Source organism: Thermobia domestica, chromosome 9 (assembly GCF_964235325.1).
Source record: "Thermobia domestica chromosome 9, izTheDome1.hap1.1, whole genome shotgun sequence".
Lineage (NCBI taxonomy): Eukaryota > Metazoa > Arthropoda > Insecta > Zygentoma > Lepismatidae > Thermobia > Thermobia domestica.
Window position 1 is genome coordinate 94,610,707 of NC_137462.1, and position 22,178 is coordinate 94,632,884.

Below are 22,178 nucleotides of genomic sequence, written 5' to 3' on the forward strand. Positions count from 1 at the left end.
TCATTAAACTTGAAGTTTATGACATACTAGCATATATTACCCGCTTCGCCGGGTTGAAATAAATAATTTAAATGCACATCTTTGTATGTCACCGTTCATCTCAGCGACACCAAAAATTCGACAGCGGCACTATTATCGGTCATTTTCAATGATTTGTAATTATCTCTTTCTCCTCCTTCCCCAAGTAACGGGGATCATTTTCGATTTAAATCGGATCGGAAATGTCACTATTCATCTGAATGATCCCGAAAGCTAAGAATTAGACACCAATATTGGTCATTTTCGATCATTATTTTATATAGCTCCCCCTCCTCCTCCTCCGTGCTGTGGCACACGGTATCAGAATTGTCACTGTTAATGTCAGCTATTCCTAAAACTATGGATTCGACACTAATATTCGTCATTTTCGATTATTTCTAAATGTTTATCCCCGCCCCCTACGTTGTACCCTCCCCCTCCCGAGCCATCAGGTTGAGCTTGGTTTGAAACAGCATCGGAAGTGTCACTGTTTCCCCCATCGACGACGAAAACTATGGATTCAACACTAAATCAGTCATTTTTGATCATTTTAAAATTTCTCTGCACTTTCTATCCCCTTACGTTGCATCTTCAAAGTGAATAGCCTAAAGTAATCACTGGTCATAAACTCATGCATGTGCAAAATTTGATTTAAATCGGTCTGGTGGTTCAAGAGTGATGAAGTCACAAAGGCAGTCATTTATATTTTATTTTTTAACACACACACACACACACACACACACATATATATATATATATATATATATATATATATATATCCTCCTCCCCCTCCCCTACGTTGGCTCGTCAAAGTGAAACGATAAAAAACATCCAAGGTCTGACCCTCATATATGTTGAAAATGGTTGGCTGGTTCAAAAGTTATTAGGTTTTATTTGTTTTATTTATACGACCCCTCCCCTTCCCCTCCCCTAGGATCTACCTTAAAGTGAAATTACAAAAATGTTTCCAAATCCAAATCTCATGTATTGAAAATTTGATTGAGATCAGTCGGATAGTTCAAGAGTTAGAAAAATAGTCATTTTCAGTCTTATATAAAAATGATATTTATATATCTTCCCCTCTTTCTCCCCCGACTTTGCTCCGTCAAATTTAAATCATAAAAACGATTCCAGGTCTGAAGGTCATCTATGTTGAAAATTTGATCAAGATCGGCCTAGTGGTTCAGGAGTTATTAAGTTTTATTTATTTTTATACACCCTCCCTCTCCCGGAACCCTCAGTTCTATCATCAAAGTGAATAGCCTAAAACCCGTCCAGCCTCGAACCCTATTTACGTTACAAACTTGATCGAGATCGATCGGGCGGTTCAGAACATTTAGAGTCACAAACATACTGATTTTCAATTTTATACATATAGATTGTCAAAAACTTGTCAAAACTCGGCAAATATGGCAAATACAATCAACGGGTTTCGTAGAATAGGACTCCCTAAATGAAGCGGAGTGTCATCGTAGGAAAGAATGTGGAGTTGAGAGGAGGGCGTTAATCCTGATTCGTACATCACCCTTCATACGCATGTTCTCGCATGCTCCCTTAACCGCCATTAACTTTACTGTACTCGCTGGTCATTGGAGGGAGTCTTGGGAAGAGGATGGTCCTTGGAAGTGCTCCTTCATCAAGGGTGGACGTTCACATGTCTCGGCCTGCTGTTTCATGCGACCAGTGTTTGTGTTGTCCGGTGTCTGACTCTTGGAAAAAAAATTAAAAATATATGTACGAATACATAAAAGCTTTAAAACATTCAAAATATAGAAAAAAAAGCGCTTTGTGTTGTCTTGGGCTGGGGCAGTCTATCTTTTTAATTTCTTATTTAAAGGCGTTATAATTTCATCGATGGGAATGCTTTTACTGCACTCCCATTCCGATTGAGCGCGCAGGCCCAACGCTGATCCTAAGACGTGTGAGTGTTTACGTGATAGCCAGAGGAGCTCTCTTCCCAAGTTCTCCGGTATGAAGTACCGGCGTTTACAAATGTTTTTATTTCTAGATGTATATCTACTATATATTTTTCATGGGTACTAAAGCAATACAATTTCGTCCGGTCTCACCCTCTCTTAGGAACTTTAAACCAAACGAGAGCTAGACAAACTCTCAAGTAGCCGATCGTGTAGAAAAGACAAATATAATGACAACTGTCGTTCAATAACTTGTAATTAAAGATAAAGATACGTAGTTGTAGACGAGAGGTATCGGTTGTTGACAAGATCTCTAAGCGTCCATTTTCAAGGAAACATTCTTTCCTCGGTTTGTATGCCCTTTGCACTGTTGCGACTATCCCTTGTAAATTGTGGCTACCCAGAAGCCCGATATTTCAATCCAAAAGAAATTGATGCCGGTGAAAATCCATAATCCCGACCCCAGTGGCATCGACTAGTGAATTCCCAATGCCATACATTTTGCTGTCAGTGTTGGTCCTCAGTGAGATCCAGCTCTTCGCCACTCAGCTTATATATCGCCGGCCTAAAACTTAGTACATACTTCATCTAAATGATCCGGATTTCCCGGGAAGAATAAAATCTACATCTGTTCATAGTTTCTTTATAATCCTCGATGATGGAAGACGACCTGATGTATACTGAGTGGTCAGTCCTCGTCCCACCTGGAAAGGTTCGTGCCAAGCGTTGATTTGTGACCTTGCATTTTTTATTATCTACATTGTCATATATTATCTCTATTAATATCATTATTTGTATTTATTGTTATTGATACATACTTATTCTTATTGTTATACATATGTTATTCTGTCTTTTATATTTTGTTTATTGTATTTTCCTATTTATTATTATATATTTTTTCTATTGTTGCACTTTTTTTATGTTTGTTAAATTCTATCTCTATTGTTACTATTTTTCCTATTTGTTATTGATATATACTTACAATTATTGTTATATATTTGCTTTTGTCATATGTTGATTATTTTGTTTCTCGTCTTACAAGGTATATTCGCGAAGTGTCCTCTTGGTATTCGTGTAAAATTGATTTAAATTCAAAGTTCTCCGCGGCCCAACGCGTATTGTACTAATTTTAGCGGCCCATACGAGTAATTTGCATATTTATGGTCTTCATATATCCAGAATTCATACACTACTATAACGCTTGGAAACAAATTGCTTTAGTTTCGTTAGATACAAATGGACATGAATGTGGGTATAAGCAAAACAAATAAAAATCAAGTACTGCTTCTCTGACACGTGTTACCCATCCCTGCCGCCATCTTAGATCCGTCATATTGGATTCAATTTTCCGTTTTTCAAATGGGAATAGGTGCATGTGATACATTAAATTGATATAAAATTTTCTTTGAAATCCATTGGTGTAGTTAATTTTAATGTAGCTTGTACCGTTTGCAAAGTATTGCATGTTAAATGTCAGACACTTCACGATTGTTGAAAAAATAGAAAATTGTGCAGTTCCCCGTGTGTATATGTAATTTTTAAAACAATTTATTGTTGACGAAATATTCGCTGAACGTAAATACATACATACATACACACAAACATAAATAAGGAAATGGTAGGTCTTCATCCAAATCTGGTCATATCTTCATTTAAATTTTTCATTTTGATCGTAATAGAACACTTCCTTCATATGGTATAACATGAAAGTAATAACAATCATCACAGAAAAGTAATAAGATTATAACACCAATATTTAAAAGAGTTTGTTTATTCCTACAGTCATTGGCGCATTTACAAATTTGTTTCGGGGGCTTTGCAACTTTATTTCTGGAAATGTGAACAGTCTGCAAGATATTTCATTTACTTTAAGATAGTAAATAAAATTTTTGGGGTGGCTTAAGGCCGGTAGCCCCCTCTTAAATACGCCACTGCCTACAGATTTGTTTCAGTTAGAAATTGTTTTGATTTGTCAACATCGTTACCTTAACTGATATTACTCTAAAATGTCTATTCGTGAACTGCCTGGAGGGATTTAATATGCAGTATCTTCCAAACGGTACAAGCTACGGTAAAATAAACTACACCAGTGGATTTTCGAGAAAAGTCTACATGAATTTGTTATATCACTTGCACCTATTCCCATTTGAAAAACCGAAAGTTAAATCCAATATGGCGGATCCAAGACGGCGGCCGGGGCGAGTGCCATGTGTCAGAGAAGCCGTACTTGATGCAATTTGTTTTGCATATACCTGTTGGTAGGTATGGAATGAGGCCATGGGCTGATAACGTTTTGAGATAATGATACATACTCATATTAGTAGGTTGCTAGGGAATAGGGTCTATACTGTGTAAACAGTTAGTTTATGTAATGAAAATATGCTAAAAATGGATTGATGTGAATCCTAGTATGTTCCCGTAGTATGTGGATATGTAGGTAATGAATACATTTGTTTATTATTTGAAAATACTACGGTATACTGAAATGCAAGTATGATGTGGATGTAATACGGCAATAAATAGATTTAGTGAATTGGAATTAATAGTTTTTATAGCTGAGTATAAATATCAGTCTGTCCAACAGTAATAGCTTACAGACATTTGGAAGTGATTTAGGCAAATATATCTATGTAAAATATAAAAGAGTAGATTAAGTTTAAGAGAACCTAACCTAACCTTGGTATTTAACATTGGCGCAGTCATATTCGAGCAGCGCTTCCTATCTCAGTTATTATGGCAACATTTTCGTCTTTGGAGCAAAGTCAGAGACAGCATTTATTCATGTTCAACTCAGACATCACGTACAGCAAATGGACACATCGCTTTAAATTTCATTCTATAAAACAGAAACAGAACCGAAATGTCTTGCAGTTTGTAACAGAGCTTCAGAATGCAGTTTAGGCGTGTGCATTTGAAACATATCAAGAGCTTGCGTTATGTGATCAATTAATTTTTGGATTATCAAACAATCGAATCAGAAATGTGTTACTTTCTAAGGACAATTTAATGTTTCAGGAAGCAGTTCAAATGGCTTGTGATATGGAGGATTCTAATGTTCATGTTTCGTTTAGGCAAATGCACAATAATCAGCAGGGAGTAACAACTGTTTGTCAACGGTGTTCATAAGAAATAAAAATCAAAGAAGGAAGTATCCATGCAAAAGGTGCAAGAAATTTCATGCTTTCTGTAACTGTCCTGCATATGGAAAACAATGTTTTTCATACCACAGAAATAATCACTTCGCATACGCCTGCAGACACAATTTTTTTTCGAATAGAGCACAGCAGATACAACAGTTTCAAACAAACATAGCGCAAGGGAGTAACGACAGTACTGGTCAAGTAAATGTTACAGACATCAGTTCTAAAATCTCTTTGCCCGAAAACATGGATGGTGCAGGTTTAAAGGTGACAACGGAGCATTCTATTAACGGTTTGGTTGTCATGGAAACAGAAGTACAAAATGAAGTTAAAAGTTTTGAACAGGTATAACATGTAGCCACCCGTGATAAGGATAACTACACTGTTACCGGTCAGGAATGTCAAACATTTCCCACATTTAATTCAGTTAAAAGTAAAACGGGTAGTTCATCCTTCAATAATTAAGCGTATTCTATTAATATGCAATTCCTTGTAACTAAATAAGGTCAATCTAGGATAAAGAAAAATCTAATTTTCAAAAAATCCTTTATAAAATATCCAAACTTAATAGGAACAATTTAACATTATCGGTATCGACTGAAAAAAAACATCTAAATAGAATCAACTACATTATGAATATTAGCCATATATATAAATCTCAAGAAGGACAGAGTCAATCGATTTAAATTGAAATTAAACCGCAAATAATTAAATTGAAATAACCCTCTATGCGTAAGGAAGGCAGTATATTTTCGAGAACGCTCAGTCAATTTAATATGCAAATAGGCTCGGCGTAAATCTAATTTTGAAAATATAACACCCTTTGATAATTCCGCCATAACATCTTCTATCCGCGGCGTATACTGTGGATTTAAATACAAACGTCGATTGAGACCTTGGTAATTAACTACCATACGAGGATCTCCTGTCTTGTTTCTTACTAGAAAACAAGGAAATGACCAATTACTATCACTAGGCTGTATAATTTTTTGATGCCAAATTTTCATCCAATACCTTATCTAAATTCTTTTGATCAACACGGGACAACGGATACGGTTTGTTTCTTATGGGAGTTTCATTATCAACCTTGATATCATACTCAAAATCTTTTATCTCACCAACCCTATCTGTAAACACATCCGAAAATTGACACAATAAATTGTTTACATACCCTTGTAATGAAGGATCTGTCTCATGTAGAAGTGGATCTACCATAATCTTATCTTCCACATCCGCAAACTCCTGATTCTGGAATAACGTAGGATGACAATTTCCAAAAGTCGAATCACCAACCTCACCTCTAACATGCGGGTTTAACTGCTTCTCTCGATCTGTCTGGACACAGCACTTCATGGCAGGTTGATCATGTTTACTACGAAATACAAATCCTCCGGCAGCATTATTAAAATCACTTGAGGGGGGTGTCGGTTTATAACTAAGAGGGATTTCCACATTTTCAAATTTCAAGATTAATCTGTTAGTACTTAAATCAATTTGAACCTTTATAAATGAAAGTTCATTTATGCCTATTATGAATACCGGTTCCAACTTCTCCACTAAAAAAACTTTAATTTATAAACCTTGGTATGAAACCGAATAGGCAAGATCACACAAGAATGTAAAGTAATATGTTTCCCATCAACCCCACTACCACGGAAAGTTTCTTGAATTAGTTCAATTGGCTGACGTATTGTACTATTCCACTGTTCGAGACACTCTTTGTTAATCATAGAAATAGACGAACATGTGTCAATTCCCCCAAAGTAATGCTTTCCCAAAACATATGCACGCACAAATGTTGCAATTAACCGTTCACGTTGATTAGGGAACTCTTGAGTACTAAAAATAACAGACGAATTCCTGTCCCTTTTCTTCGCGTTTTGTGATACATAGTTTTTATTACTCGTTTGATCCCTACTATTCGCCTCACGAGTCACGTCGCGTTGCCGCTCACTATTTGTTTTCCTATTTACCGCCACTGTCCTTGCTCGTACTCGGCACTGGGCAATACGATGATCACCTCCACAAAAGTAACAGTCTATTTTTTTCTTCTCCCAATGTTGAGTATTACGAACTATAGAATGATAAACCAACTGATTCCGCTGAAAAACGTCATATTTTTGAACTTCCCTTATAACCACTTCTAAACTTGCAGGGTATTCGTATTTAAACAATTCATATCTAATTTGAGGTCTAAGTCCCTTCATTACATTATCCAAAATGACAGTATTATCTTTAAGACCCATACAAATAGTGTAACTATCAATAATGTCATTTACAAATGATACTGTATTTTCACTTGGCTGTTGTATTCGTTCTACAAACGACCTTATTATTTCCCTTTTTCCTAAATCTGTTATAAATTTCGCAAACAACGAAGAACATATTTTAATCCATTCATGCGTTAACGAAAACAAATGCAATAACTCATTATGAAGTACGCCAGACGTTTTACCCAAAGCTGCTATTAATACAGATTCTATAGGAAATAATCCTAACTTAGTAACTCTGTATACAGCCAACATAAACGAAAATAACTGTCTATCATTCAAACCATTACAATTCGGAATTTTATTCATATATTCAGAAAAACTACGACCTGCAGCATTTACTGTTATTTCATCAAAACACGTATTAAATGGTATAAACGGCTGATCAGCTGTTGCTCCTACACCTTTACTAACATTACTAGGTCTGCTATTATGTAATCGCTTATCTATCTGTTTTGAAGGACAAGCAGGTGGGCTGTCATAAAGCGAATGCATAGAGCCATGACCTTCCAGAACACCACTACTAAACAGCAAATTTTCTACAGCACTCAAGGTCGTCGATCGAACCGTATCACTACAGGTGTCTGTACGTGACCCAACAAACGGGTTACCTTGCGTTTCATCACTAGTAGAATCAAACAATCCGGAATTATCCGTCAAGAAGGACATATCCCAGTTCCTATTTACTACTATTCCCTGATCACCATTTTCGAAATGATTTAAATATAATTGTGGTCGGTCAGAGTCCATTATGCCCCGCTATTAACACTAACTTTACAAGAAAAGAAAAAAACAAGCATATAATTTTACATATATCTACACACATATACCAGACTCTTAATTTCCTTCTTTCTTTTTTTAATTTTATCCTCTTTATCCACAATTCTCTATTTTTCAGTTTATTATAACTGGTGAGTTTCGTAAATCCTAAACTACCCATTAACTGAAATGAGTTGCTAACAAGAATCTTGTGTAACATGTAGCCACCCGTGATAAGGATAACTACACTGTTACCGGTCAGGAATGTCAAACATTCCGCACATTTAATTCAGTTAAAAGTAATACGGGTAGTTCAACCTTCAATAATTAAGCGTATTCTATTAATATGCAATTCCTTGTAACTAAATAAGGTCAATCTAGGATAAAGGAAAATCTAATTTTCAAAAAATCCTTTATAAAATATCCAAACTTAATAGGAACAATTTAACATTATCGGTAACGACTGAAAAAAAAACATCTAAATAGAATCAACTACATTATGAATATTAGCTATATATATATAAATCTCAACAAGGACAGAGTCAATCGATTTATCCTGTTACAATTTGACTAACAATATAAGCTCGCCTTACATATCAATCTCATCACCATATATAATGCGTATTAATCTCTTTGATATAATATATATATTAATACGTAACTCACCAGATATTATAAATACAATAATTTTTCACTATAAGCTCTAGGCAGCCACTAAATATATATAACACTTATAGGAACTATAAACTTTTTTTTCTTTCTTGACCGGTTATATTCTTGTTAGCAACTGACCTTTATCCAACTTCAAAAAATTTACGAACGCAATAATTTCGAAACTCGCCACCCATGGCGCTACCTACCATAACCTCTAGCGGCCAAGATTTTTACTAATACAAGATCACTAGTCAAACCTATTCTTCCAAATTGAAGCATAATTCATAAAAATCTCAGTACAACCTCCATGAAACTCTTCGGCAAGTGGTAGAGCCTGTAATTGAGAGGAACGCATTTTTTGCCCATTCAGAAAACTTGATTTTGGCTATGATGACGGACGAAAGGGAATATATTAGAGAACTTACTCTTAGACGAATAATAAAGGCAAGACAGGCAAAATCTAAAGGAAAGACAATCAGAAACTTCATACCACCCAAACTCAATATTGGTGCTAAAGATTATAGGCCTACTGAATGATGAGTGGTCGACCTGCAAAGTATCTTCTCCTCCACTGTTACGTCGAATCAATGATGATGAAATCAGAATCCTTTAACAGAGTGGCATGGTACCCGATCGGGAAGTTGTAAGAGGACTCCCTTGCAACACACAAACTGTCGAGAGACATGTAAAAGTGGTACCAGAAGCAGCTGACAAAATATGTGGTGCTCAGTCAAGAAATTGATATATCAGGGCAACTCTGCAATCCAGAGCTATATTGTCACATTCAGCCAAAAAATCATTTCAAAGTGAATCCTCATTGCTAAAGCAAGAGAAAAATCCACAAAAATAAAAGATTAACTAAAAATATGTTAAAAACACCTGCATTGGATGTTTGGTTAGGAAAGGTGTGGGGGGGAACTCGAACTGCAGCCACCTTCTCGTGGTGGGTTCTGGGTCATTCCTGTTTACGAATGGGCGAAGAGCTGCAGATGAAATTGTTTAAATTTTAAGTACAATTTAAAAAAATAAAAAAAGTTGCATGAACGGTTTTACAATGTTCATTTTGCTTTTGAAACCAGTCATTTAACTGAAATAATCCAAACTATGTTATACAAATGAAAAATGTTATTTTTTGGAAAATAATTTTCAGTAATAATAATAATAATAATAATATTTTTAAAATAGCCCTAAAATTAGGCAAAACATACAGATAAGTTCATAATTTCGGGAGGGTGTCTGGACCTCCAGGACACACCTCAACAACTACCAAAATTTAAAAAGAAAGCTTACACTCAAGTTTCATGTAAAAAGTATTCTACTGTACGTTTTGAGGAAGATAACTATAATAAAAATAACTTAACATCATTGAACAGTAAGGCATATAATAAACTAACTTTTAGGATATGCAGAAGATATTATAATATCTTTCCTACAGAAATACCTACACATCCCATAATAAATTCAATGAGCTCAGAAATATAAAGTAACAAAATAGCGTATAAGATTCAGTCAACAAAGCAATCGTTACTATTTTGGGAATAGAGATAAATTGAGAAATGTTTACGATACTTTTCGTCTCGTCTCGATTTCCATCTCCAAAGCGAGACGATAATTTGAATTATCTTTGTCCCGTCTTGAATGTAAAATGCTAACTCTCGTCTCGATTTTGTTTGTTTTGCTTCAGAAACGAGATGAAAAATTCCTCTTCTTGTGAGCAACACTAAACAAAACCGAAATATTCTTGCCAAATGTTACATTTCTGGTTATAATGTTATGCTCTGAGCGATAATTAGCTCCTAACTTTTAATGTTCTATATGGTAATATAATTATTATTCGTTTATTATTATTTTTATATTATTCCTGAAGATTTGATACTTCAAGTATTGAAACATCCAAGTGTTCAAATATCTGAGAAAATAAAACGTGTGTCATTGCCGATCAATCGCATCAAAAATTCTAAAGTAAAAAAAGTACTAGTGGTTCGTGGATCCGATTCGATTCGACTATCTTCAGATTACTGGTCGAGCGCCTTGACCACTTAACCACGATTATTACCCAGCAATTTCTTTGTTTTAGTTTGTTTACGAGTATAAAACACGCGTCGTATTTGGTTCAAATAAAGAAGTTTTGTATTTTGTTCTTAAAAAATCTGTAATGTTAATAATTTAGTGAATACAGTGATATAATGCTCTCGGAGTCCTTAATTACATATTCCTGTGTTTTGCCAATCAATCTGACTATTAACAAGCTACTGTTTTGAGCGAACAGAAGAGGCTCTTTATTTAGCCAAGCTGGAAGAAGTAACGCTTTAGATGAGTAGTTAGCGGTGTAGCATCTTAATCCGGCAACCCGTGTTCGATTCCCGCTTTCTAGGTTCACCCTTCAGAATGTTTCATTCACAAGGCTGAACTCCAGTTGGATGCTGTTAAATGAAAGATAATCTCCAGCGGAGAAATTCAGTGATGATGCAATCCTGAAAATAAAGGAAGGAAAGTGAATGGAGAAAACGAGTTACAGAATTAATTCTACCAATGGTTCTATATTTGATATTAACCGTTAATTTCATGCATTATTAAATTGGTGTTTATTGACACTATATTCTCCCTTTTTCTCTTTGTATCTCAATGTGTAAAATGTCACAAATATTTAACAAGTCACGTACCCTCAGTTATATTTGCAAGCTAACGGAAAAAAACCTACTTTAATATGGATAAATTCTCCAACACGTTTGAGTGTTATCAAATTTTGCATTTTTAATATTTACAAATAAATTACAGCATAACAACATTTAGCATTTAAAAAGTTATTTGACGAATAATGAAATCAAAAATGTCTTCTTTCGAAGTAGTATTACGTATGAATCAGTAGTGCCAGAACCTAGGAGCTCACGAGCTGTTACATCCCCAAAATGTTCATTGGGTTATTCCTCCCAAATAATCCATCCGTACTTTTAATTGATTTGCATGTAGGACTATTCTTAATAGTTTCGAAACTTAGCGCAAAGCTTTCAGCTAGTTAAAACAATAACCTACCATATACGTATACCGCAAATCTATCCGTATATTATTTGATACGCGGATATGTATAGTTATTTGAACTAAGTAAAATTGTTTATATAATTCTTATTTGAGTTAATTATAAGATTATTTAAGTCCCCCAACTGCTATTTTCTCATCAGCGTCTCTGATATCCGTATATTTTTTCGAGTGGCTGTGTATAGTTTTAAGTGTATATCATACAAACAAGAAGTACTGTGAGTACAAGTATCCAAAGACTTCCTTTTGTCATTTCGTCAGCCAGCATTTCGGTCCACTTCTGCAAGAAACCACTATTTATGATTTGTGCTTTTAACAGTTGGGGGCAACATGACGCTGCTGTGCTACGTACTACCAGGCGTAATTAATCTTCGAGCAGGCGTTAGTTGGGTTGCCTATCTCACGGATTCTCTACCTCAGGAATTTCTGTGGCCCGCTATACACAACTATATAACGTGATAAACCCTCATCTTAGTGATCCTCCAAAGTAACCCTAGTCTTATGAAAGATAATATATCCCGACACAAATACGATATAACGTGTTAAACCCTCGTCTTAGTGAATCTGAAGCTAGCCATATCTATGAAAGATAATAGGCCCTTGTACTCAACAATATATCTATATAACGTGATAAACCCATATCTCAGTGAACCTCAAATTACCCACATCTTATTAAAGATAATAGAACCCTGTACTCGACTATATAACAATATACGAGTATGAAGTATGCGTGTTAATAATTCATTATCAAAAAAGGTACATTAAACCAATAACCAACCACGCTTCATATAATTAACACCTAATTTGAAGAACTATGTATTAAAGGTTTGAAAAAAAAAATACCAATTCTAACATTCTGACAATTCTCAAATTTAAAGACTGGTCATAAGTATCTATTCCAGGTACATCAAAGTATTCATGTCATATAAGAGAGATTAAACATCTACATTAAACTATTTAAGCATATGTAATAAAAGCTAATGGAACAAGATAAATTAGATCAATGGTCGACCACGTGGAAGGTACAAAATGTATTTTTGGCATGTTTTACTCAAGGAACAACCTGCAACAACCGAATTAACAGAGATATTTATTTAGAATTTAAGGAATATTTACCAAATTCTATGTTTATCAATTCCCAAATGTAAGAGATGGGCTAATGTATCTCTTCTAAAATTTAAGATGGAAGTATCAATGTACCTATGTTTATGAAAACATGATGGCCTGTATTCTCCTACATAACCGTATAAGGTAATAAAGTCTTATCAGGGATTATAAAATAATTCAAAAGTCGAAAATTTGGACTTTTTACAAAATTTTAATCCGAAAACAAAACAAGGTAAACCAACTGAACTTACATAGTCCTTTCCTATAATACTATACAAAAATTTGAAAGTTAGTAACTTCCTAAATTTAAGATGGGTGTTTACTACCTTAATTTATTGGGCAGCCCGAAATGCTGCTGTAAAAGCTTAGAGGGGTGGTTATATACAACCCTAGACCAGTGATCGTGAGGGAAAAACGAGTCCTGAACTGCGACGATTATTACTATCATAACATTGTTTATAAGAAAGTACTTAAGTAATCATATATATCATATTGGCTTTCGAATTGCAGATTGGTTAGTTAAACAAAATCTAAATCTGTTAAATCTGAACAATTACTGCTTTAATTAGCCTTTACTTAATAATTTTAGCCTTTACTAACACCAGGCGAAATGCTTGTGTGAGATATACTAGTAAATTTAATCTAAATATCTTTGTTAAGTTATTTATATTAATGTCACCTTGGGGGCTGTGGATATGAGAAATAAAGAACTACATATTTATACCGTAAATAAATAGAAATTAATGAGAGTGTTATTTTAATCTTGTTTAATAACAGTTTAATACAGGTCTATCTTCGTAAAATATTCTACTACTTGTACGAACAAGTTCTTTCTAGTTATGAAATCCTTACTAAAAATCTAATAAATTAACGATTATTTACGTTAAGCAACTTCATAATTTATTTTATGTTTTTCTACTAGTTTGTGGAGAAAATGAAGAATATGACTTCTGTAGACCACTACCAGAACCGAGTTGCCTCCTTGTGACTAAACACATTGCCGGCATTTGTAATAGGGGCTGTTTTTGTAAAGAAGGAATTTTACGCCATTATGATGGTAAATGTAGCCACGTGTCAATTTGTGAATGGTTTTATAAAAGTGTAAAATAGTTTTGTCTTCTTGAAGATTAATTTCTAGAATTCTGAATTTAGTGTTACATTTCTCTTTATTTCTCTCAGCAATATAAAGAAGAATGATAAGTGATACAGGATTTTATATATATGCATATCTAAATAGTAAAGGTAGTTGTAATACTCACGTGTCAGTACTGTGTAAGCCTGAAGTATTGTAGAAGTAATGAATCTAATGTAATGCTAGATTACATTCCTAAATATAAAAGTACAATATAAATGCATAAATTTTAATTTCTTAACTCTTTTTACCTTAACCTACTGAAGTTGGAAATACAATTACTTTTACATTAGAAAAAAATTTAAGATAAAAGGATTGCTATAATGTCAGATAGTACAATTCTGAATTAAGACATTATAGATCTTTCTAAATACATGGAAATAGAACAAATAAAGAATTGTATTTTTTTTTACCTCAGTTTCTCGAACTATAGTAAAATTGTTGGTCCTTATGCTACAAATTGTTTTTTGAGAAAGCTGCAACAAAAAGGAAAATCATCTGAGAGTTGAGGGAAATTTATCCCATAGAGTTTTAACATAACCACATAAGCAATAGCAACATAGTGCGAAACCTTTGCGTATTAAAATAAGAGGTTTTACACGTCTTGAAACTGAACGCCCGTACCACTAGTCTTTAATGGTGCTCTTGGAAAGTCGCCTTCCTCACTCACTATGTAAATATCGATAAAACATCACAATGTCTTCTTGACAACCATTACTTACATGGTGCCTGCCATCCATATGCCTACCAAACATGTACTGCATGCTATGCGTCAGATGGACATGCGAGTCAGTGATGCATTGGAATCCTGAATGAAATATAATACTTCAATCTTAACAAATACCCTACGATATAGGTTGCCCAAAAGTTTAATATCGAAAGCGTCCCACAATGTCCCATACCATCACTGTGTTGTTCCGCCTCTAAAAGTTTTGAGAATGTACGTTGGGTGATTGTTCTCATAACAAAACAATCTGACTCATGTGTGACCATTGATGTAAAGATATTAAAGTATTGTTCATTCAAGAACACTATCCCCTCCACCTTTCATCAAAGCCAGCACAAACATAAACAAAGATAGATGTTTGTATTTCTAAGTTAATGAAAGGCGACAGGAAAGCATTCATGTTTTCGTTTTCATCTCAGCGTTCAGCATTCGACATCGATATTTCAACACCTACAAGTAGATTGTTGCTTTGCTTCATCGTCGAGCCAACATTGGATGGTTCATCATGGTTATGTAAAAATGTCCTTTATTTACTAATGATGTCAATTTTTTCAGTTATTTGTCTTTTTCCCGAATCCACGTTTCTGTTGTGGATGTATAACTTATAGGCACACCGATTTTAAGGTGTGAGAAGTCGCTTTTCCGAAAACTAACAATGAGATACATATACACTTGTCTTTTCCTGTGAAGCCTTTGACTTTAATAACGCATAGGGACGCTTTATCACGCTTTTAGTTCACTTGTCTGCGATTGAATATAAGAGTTTCAGGTAAACCTATCTTCTTTGGTACTCTAAAATATCGAGCACTGCTGGAATCAAATATGCTAATGAAACTTTAATCTTTTATGTTACGCTGTTGCTTACAAACTAATGCTATGAATTTCGATTAAATTTCGACATGCCTTATTAGTATTCTGGTTTTTCCAAAGAGCAGTTATATACACATACTACAACTATAAAATATGTAATATTAAGGTTATGAGAATATTAAAATATTATTCGAAAATAAATGAAGTGTTCTCGGAATTGCACGATTCTCGAAACAATGCATGTACGACTGAACGATAAAAAATCCACCAGTAACCGATGTGATATGAACGCTTTAAGACTATTCACACTTATGGTATTTACATATACCATTGATGCCCGATAGAGTTAATTATGAAATATATATATTTACCCTGATTTGTATGTCCCTTCGTGTTTGTCCAATATATACACTTCTACATACACAACTGTTTTTTTTTTTTTTTTTTTTTTTACACACAATGTACTGGATGAGTTGTTTGCTCTTTTACTGTTCGCAACTTGTGCACTTTGTTGATGGGTTTGAAATCGGTTTAAAGAACATTAACAAACCCTGCAGCATAAATTCAAAAATGATTTTTGAGTCAGTAGTAAAAATTTCGATTGGATTCAGAATATTTTTCAAATACTGCACAAGAGAAACTTGCAGATTTAAAAGCCTTTAGAACATTGAAGTTGAAGCTACGTTAAATACCTTGATCTACATTCCGTCTGACAGTAAGGAATGGAATATTATGGAAGTTAATGTCTTACTTCCATTTTCACTACTTATATATGGGAAATGGGCTTCTAGATGTTGTATGGAATTAAAAGACCACAAAATGAAAAATGAAATACGTCGATGAAGAAGTGAGACTTCCATTGTCAGCCATTGCCTACGTGCATGAACAGTCAGTGTGCAGTTTAGCACACACAAGTACAAAATTGAAAATTACGTAAATTTTTTTTCTTTATTAGTAATACTTAGAAAATTATATTTTCTACAATAGAATAATTTCTAATATGCAGCTTAAGTGAAACTTTTGGTAGACAAACACCATGTGTGAGGGTTTTCTCGGGCTTTTCCCGTTTTCACTTACTTTATCCATTAGACCCTTTCATGAATTTCTCTTCATCACCGTCTCCTTTGCTCTAAACGGTATTACTGTTTTACGTAAAACATATTTAATTTCATCTTATACATATCAGTATATAAAGAGTCATCGAAGCTTCCCTGGGTAATCTAAAAACTAAAAGTTCAAAATTAAAGAAACAGAAAAAGGAGGTTACATTGAATATATATATAGGGAGAGAGAGAGAGAGAGAGAGAGAGAGAGAGAGAGAGAGAGAAAGAGAACATATGTGGTATATAAAACCTTGTCCGAAAGTCAGAAATTAATGAAGTCCGAGTCGGTATGACCGTCGTAAATGGTAACAACCAATGGTAGTTCACATACTTTTTTCGTATGTCATGTAATTACTACATTGTGTTTTCCTTGACTATGAAGTAAACATTTGTAGATTCTATAAAAATAAGCGTAATTGCATTGTTATTCACATTTAATATGACTTCTGTTATTACTAAACAGCTAAATACATTCGTCTTCAGCATAATGCCTTTCACACACTGATATATTTTTATACTATAAAAAGATATTGCGAGATAAGCAAGCTCACCTACAGGGTAAAAGCAGTATAAAATTAATAGAATTATGACATGCAATGTGATTATTTTGATATATGAAGTTACATTAATGTATAGTTGGATTTATATATGTATGCGATATCAGTAAATATTATTTCCAGAACGCATTTGTGTCAATACATATTTATTTTAATATTCCCTGCTTGCGTAATTTTGTTAGTTAATTTGAAAACTGCCTACATAAATATCATAATATATTAACTACAAGATTGTAATGCGAATCCATTTATAGTATGCGTGGGAAATACAAGTTTGTAATTATTTTTGACTTTGTTATGGAAGCAAATGTTAAAATCTGCTATGATTAGTTTTCTTCTCACAGTAAAACCTTAGGAAACCAATTTTAACTCATATTAATATCAAAAAGAGGAAAACTAACTAACTATATTGGATGTAGACAATAAACTATAAATTAAGTATAAGATGTACATAAATATTTGATTATTGTTGTTTCGAAAGGAAATAATTATATTCCTTCATGAATTATATTCGGATAGTCTTTTTAAACATATACTTATTTAAGAAAATCTATATCAGTTTCCTATAGTTGATATAATATCCTTTTACTGATTTTCATGAAAGCTTTATTTTATACAAAGATCTAAGCCACTTTACCCACATGGATATATTGAAACAATGTGCTTTTCAGTTTGTCCTCTTTATAGCACTTATGGTCAGTATATCACAAACACAAATTCAAAGACAACATTTTCTCTGCAGTAATGGTTTACTTTACGATGTAAAAAAAGGGATGTGCATATTTGCTCCAGGTAGGTATTTATATATCTTTATGTTGCTTACCACATAAAATAAAATATCGAATAATGATTTTGTGAAATCCTATTATTTAGCTGGCTTATCATAACACGATTTGCTACTTGTTCTTACGATCGTATTAATTAATTAATTAACTTATCAACACAATAGGCAGATGCCCAATTACAGTGTTGAAATATTATAATTCATTTTATAACAGTTTCCTTTAGTTCTTTATATGACATTGCACATATATCAATTTTATCATGTTTATGACATAATTTGTTATAGAAAGAATTCAATGTTCTTCAGATTAATGACTTCAGCATTATGTTGGTCCTAACCTTTTTGCAATAAAAGATACCTATGTTATTGATTCCAGTTCTAACTGAAGGAACAAGGAAGTATAATGAAGATACGAAGTTTAAAGAACGAATTCATTTTGAACACTTTTTTGAAGCAATATCAGATCGGCAATATTACGCCTTTATTCAAATGAATAAATATTAAAATTGTCTATCAGTGTTCCATGACTTTCAAGTCAGGGATAAATTCCAGTTATTTTGTATATCAAATACCTTCAAATTTTAGATTGAACTCTTTCAACGCTGATATAATGTTCTTATATCAAGACTAAGTATTGTCGATACTGCTAATTCTACTTCTAACACATGCTCGTTTTTTACCATACTACTAAACATTAAAAACAACGGAATTACTGAAGTTGCTTTTTTCTATACATATGAACATAGGAATCATATTTTCTACTTGGCTTGTTGTGTCCCTTACGAAGTCATTGAACATTATCTTAGTCTTTTCTATATTCGTTTCCAATATGATTTCCTTGCTCCTGAATTTAAGTTCTTGTATCATATCTTGAAGTTCTAATCTTTATTTTCTTTCAAATAAATGATGGAATCAACGAAACGAATATAATGTATATGTTCTCTGTTTAAATTGAGCTGTGTGGCGTCAGTGTGAACTAACTACACATTCATGTCTTGTGACAAATTAGCAGTTTTGGAAGCAGTGACAGATAAAATTTCAGTGGATGGTTGCATTAAAAATGTGATTAGTGTGATTCCGTATCTTATATTTGGAATATAACATGCTGGTATCGTGACGTTTCATCCGTCTCTATATGTCCAGTAACAGTGTTCAACTCACATCTGTTCACCTGATTGTCTTTTGTTGAGAAGTGTACGGTAAATCCGAGTGCAATGCTGAACTATCTGAAAAAAACAAAGAAAAAAGAATTTATTATCATTGTAGTCCAGTGTCAGGGTTGTTAAAAATAGTTTTGTTAATAAAAGAACAAAACGTGTGTTTAAAACATGAAAAAGATGTTCAAAGTGTTTTAAGCACAGGGCCGGCTTTAAGCCGATTGGACCGATTGCTCCCAATCAGGCGCCGCGCCTAAGGAGGCCCCGCACTAGTGCTGTCTACTATATTCTACAGTCTAATATACTCTCCATCTGCCGTTTTAACAGCATATTTGACCCCAGAGCAAACAACTGTTGTGTGTTCCCTATGACTAAATTTTCTTTTAATACATGTAATTAATACATACCATTCTGCTCGCGGGGCCCCCTGCCAAATGGCTATTGTAACGTTAAGATGGCTCTGCGCGGGGCCCCCGACCAAGTGACTATGGTAACTTTAAGATGGCTCTGCTATTCTCAGTTGTCAAGTACTCACAACAACATACAGGATGACCCAAAAGTAGGTATACACCCCGGCATTGATCAAGTATAACATTCTACAGAAGTTATTCAGTCTACATTTGGCCATTTAGACTTACCTAAAAATTTAGAAGAATCCATGGCGCTAGATCCGTAAGTGCTCGATGTGTTTTCCTTGGTTCCTAACAATAGCCTGACAGCGTAATTTCCACTGTAATAGACTTCTCTGAAGAACTGGGAGAGGAATCTTGTCCCATTCCCTTTGCACAGCTTTCCAAAGTCCTTCCACAGTTGTCACACGCCATTTTCCTAAAGCCCGCTTCAGCAATCCAAATCCACATAGTCAATAGGACTTGCATCTGGAAATTTAACAGTTACCTCATTGAAAGGTATCACTTGTATACCACTTGCCTCCTCCATCTCCCTGTAAAATGCGAGGGACGATCGTGAGGTATGTGATGAGGCCTTTTCCATGTGAATGCGCACCAGATTGGCGTAATTTCCGTACATTGTTGGAATCTCATGCTCGTAGATCGGCCGCATGATCTGCTCCTGAAAATACTGCGAATTTATTTTGGAGTTCTTCGCCACCCTACGAATCTTCTACTTTTTAATAACATTTTTTATTCCACTTAATCTGATGTTGCAACCATTCCTCTTGCACTGTTTTCTAATGACAGAAACACTAAAGTGGGCGTCATAAAGAGCCGCAACATAGCCTTCCCAAAACCGGCTTAGTTTGGCTTGAAGTTTGGTTAAAGAGCGGAAACCCACACACTTGGACACAAATTTAACACAACAAACACAACAATGGTCCTGTTTTGGGCGTTGTTATCGTCCGCGCGGAAAAACAACTCCGTTCGGAGGAAGTCAGTGCACAACACTGCAGGACGCCACGAGCCAGGTTGGTTGAGTCTATTCTGCCCGGGAGAGGGAAGGAACGAAATCGGCCAAACGTAGACGGAACAATCTCTGTAGTTTATAAGTTTGTTTGCTTCGGCTCTTCCAAGCTTAAGATGTAAGTAAAAAACACATTAAGAACAACTGATGGATAACAATAAGAAATAATATGAAATGCAATGACCTGATCAGTATGGTACTCTATATCTACTTTTGGGCCACCGTGTATTACAATACAGGTACATCCATGAACTTCACAAAGGAGGGTATGGCCTCTCCCCAACAAGTAAATGAATAGTTTGTATTAAGCTTCCGGGCATAAACATATATTTTCTGAATTTAATGCTGCAGTATTTTCTTTTAATTATTTTGTTAACGTTTACAACTTCTGTTGTAAAAATACATATTATGTGTAAGGAGTATTCTGCACATCTCCAACACACCTAACACTCCAAATTTACTTATTGTTTTCTTTGAGTTTGTGTAAAAATGTATATCATTATTCTGGGTTCTCACCCTCTTTTATTTTGAACACCCTACTACGTAAAAGATCCTGGCGTTCTTACTGATCGTCATGTGATACTACTGTGAATACCGAGATGGTATCAAACAAATCACGCTCAGTGCGACTTCTTTGCACATTCTTTCTCTTATTAAGCTATTATAAAAATACAAAGCAGAGGACAAACTTTGCCCTCTTCTTCGAAAAATCTCGTGGGTATATATATATATATATATCGAGTCAGGAAAACCAAACGTATACTAGTGAGTACTGTATTAGTGGCTGCTTATGAAGGTTTGTGTTCTCACTCGAATAATAGAATGAAAAATGTGTCATCCATCTTCCATCAGTTCCTTAGGGTTTGTGATCGTCTCAGCACCATTTCATTTTGTCTGCAGTCGATAACGATTTCAAGCTGATTATACTTTTCATAAGTAGCTACCTACGATGTTCTCGCCAACATTAAGTTTTCCTGACTTGAAATATTTTCAAACAGATACAGCTGTTAAGAAATCTTTGAACCAACGAATTCAGAAATCTTGGAACCAATATCATTGTGCGTTTCATTATGTTTTACAAATATAAACTTATGGAAACATAAAGTGCACCACTGTATTTCTCGTAAAAGTCTATCCCAATTTGATATATTACACGACCCCCTTCCTATTTTTTTTTTTTTTTTTTTTTTTTTTAAGTCGAGCGAGATACAAGATAGCCGAGTTCAAGACAGCGACCATGATAAACAGAAACTAAAATAGATGTCTACTTCCTCCTGGTGTCGGTTAATGTGTTTCTGTTTTTCATCCCTTTACGCGTTTTACAAATAAAATTAAATTTTCAAACTTGAAACACATTGTTATGACTTATTCTGATCAATCAGGTTTTCGGCCACTGTGGCCGTCTTTATGGACAGAAACACTTTCACTTTTGCTTACTTTTGTTTCTTGATATTCCACACGTCTCTGCCAAGCGTGATCAAGAAACTAAATTTCCACATCGATAGGTTTACTTGTGAGAAAAAAAAAAACTATGAAATACTGGTACAAAACCTTATTGAAGAAATATTGAAGAAGAGAGTGAAATATGT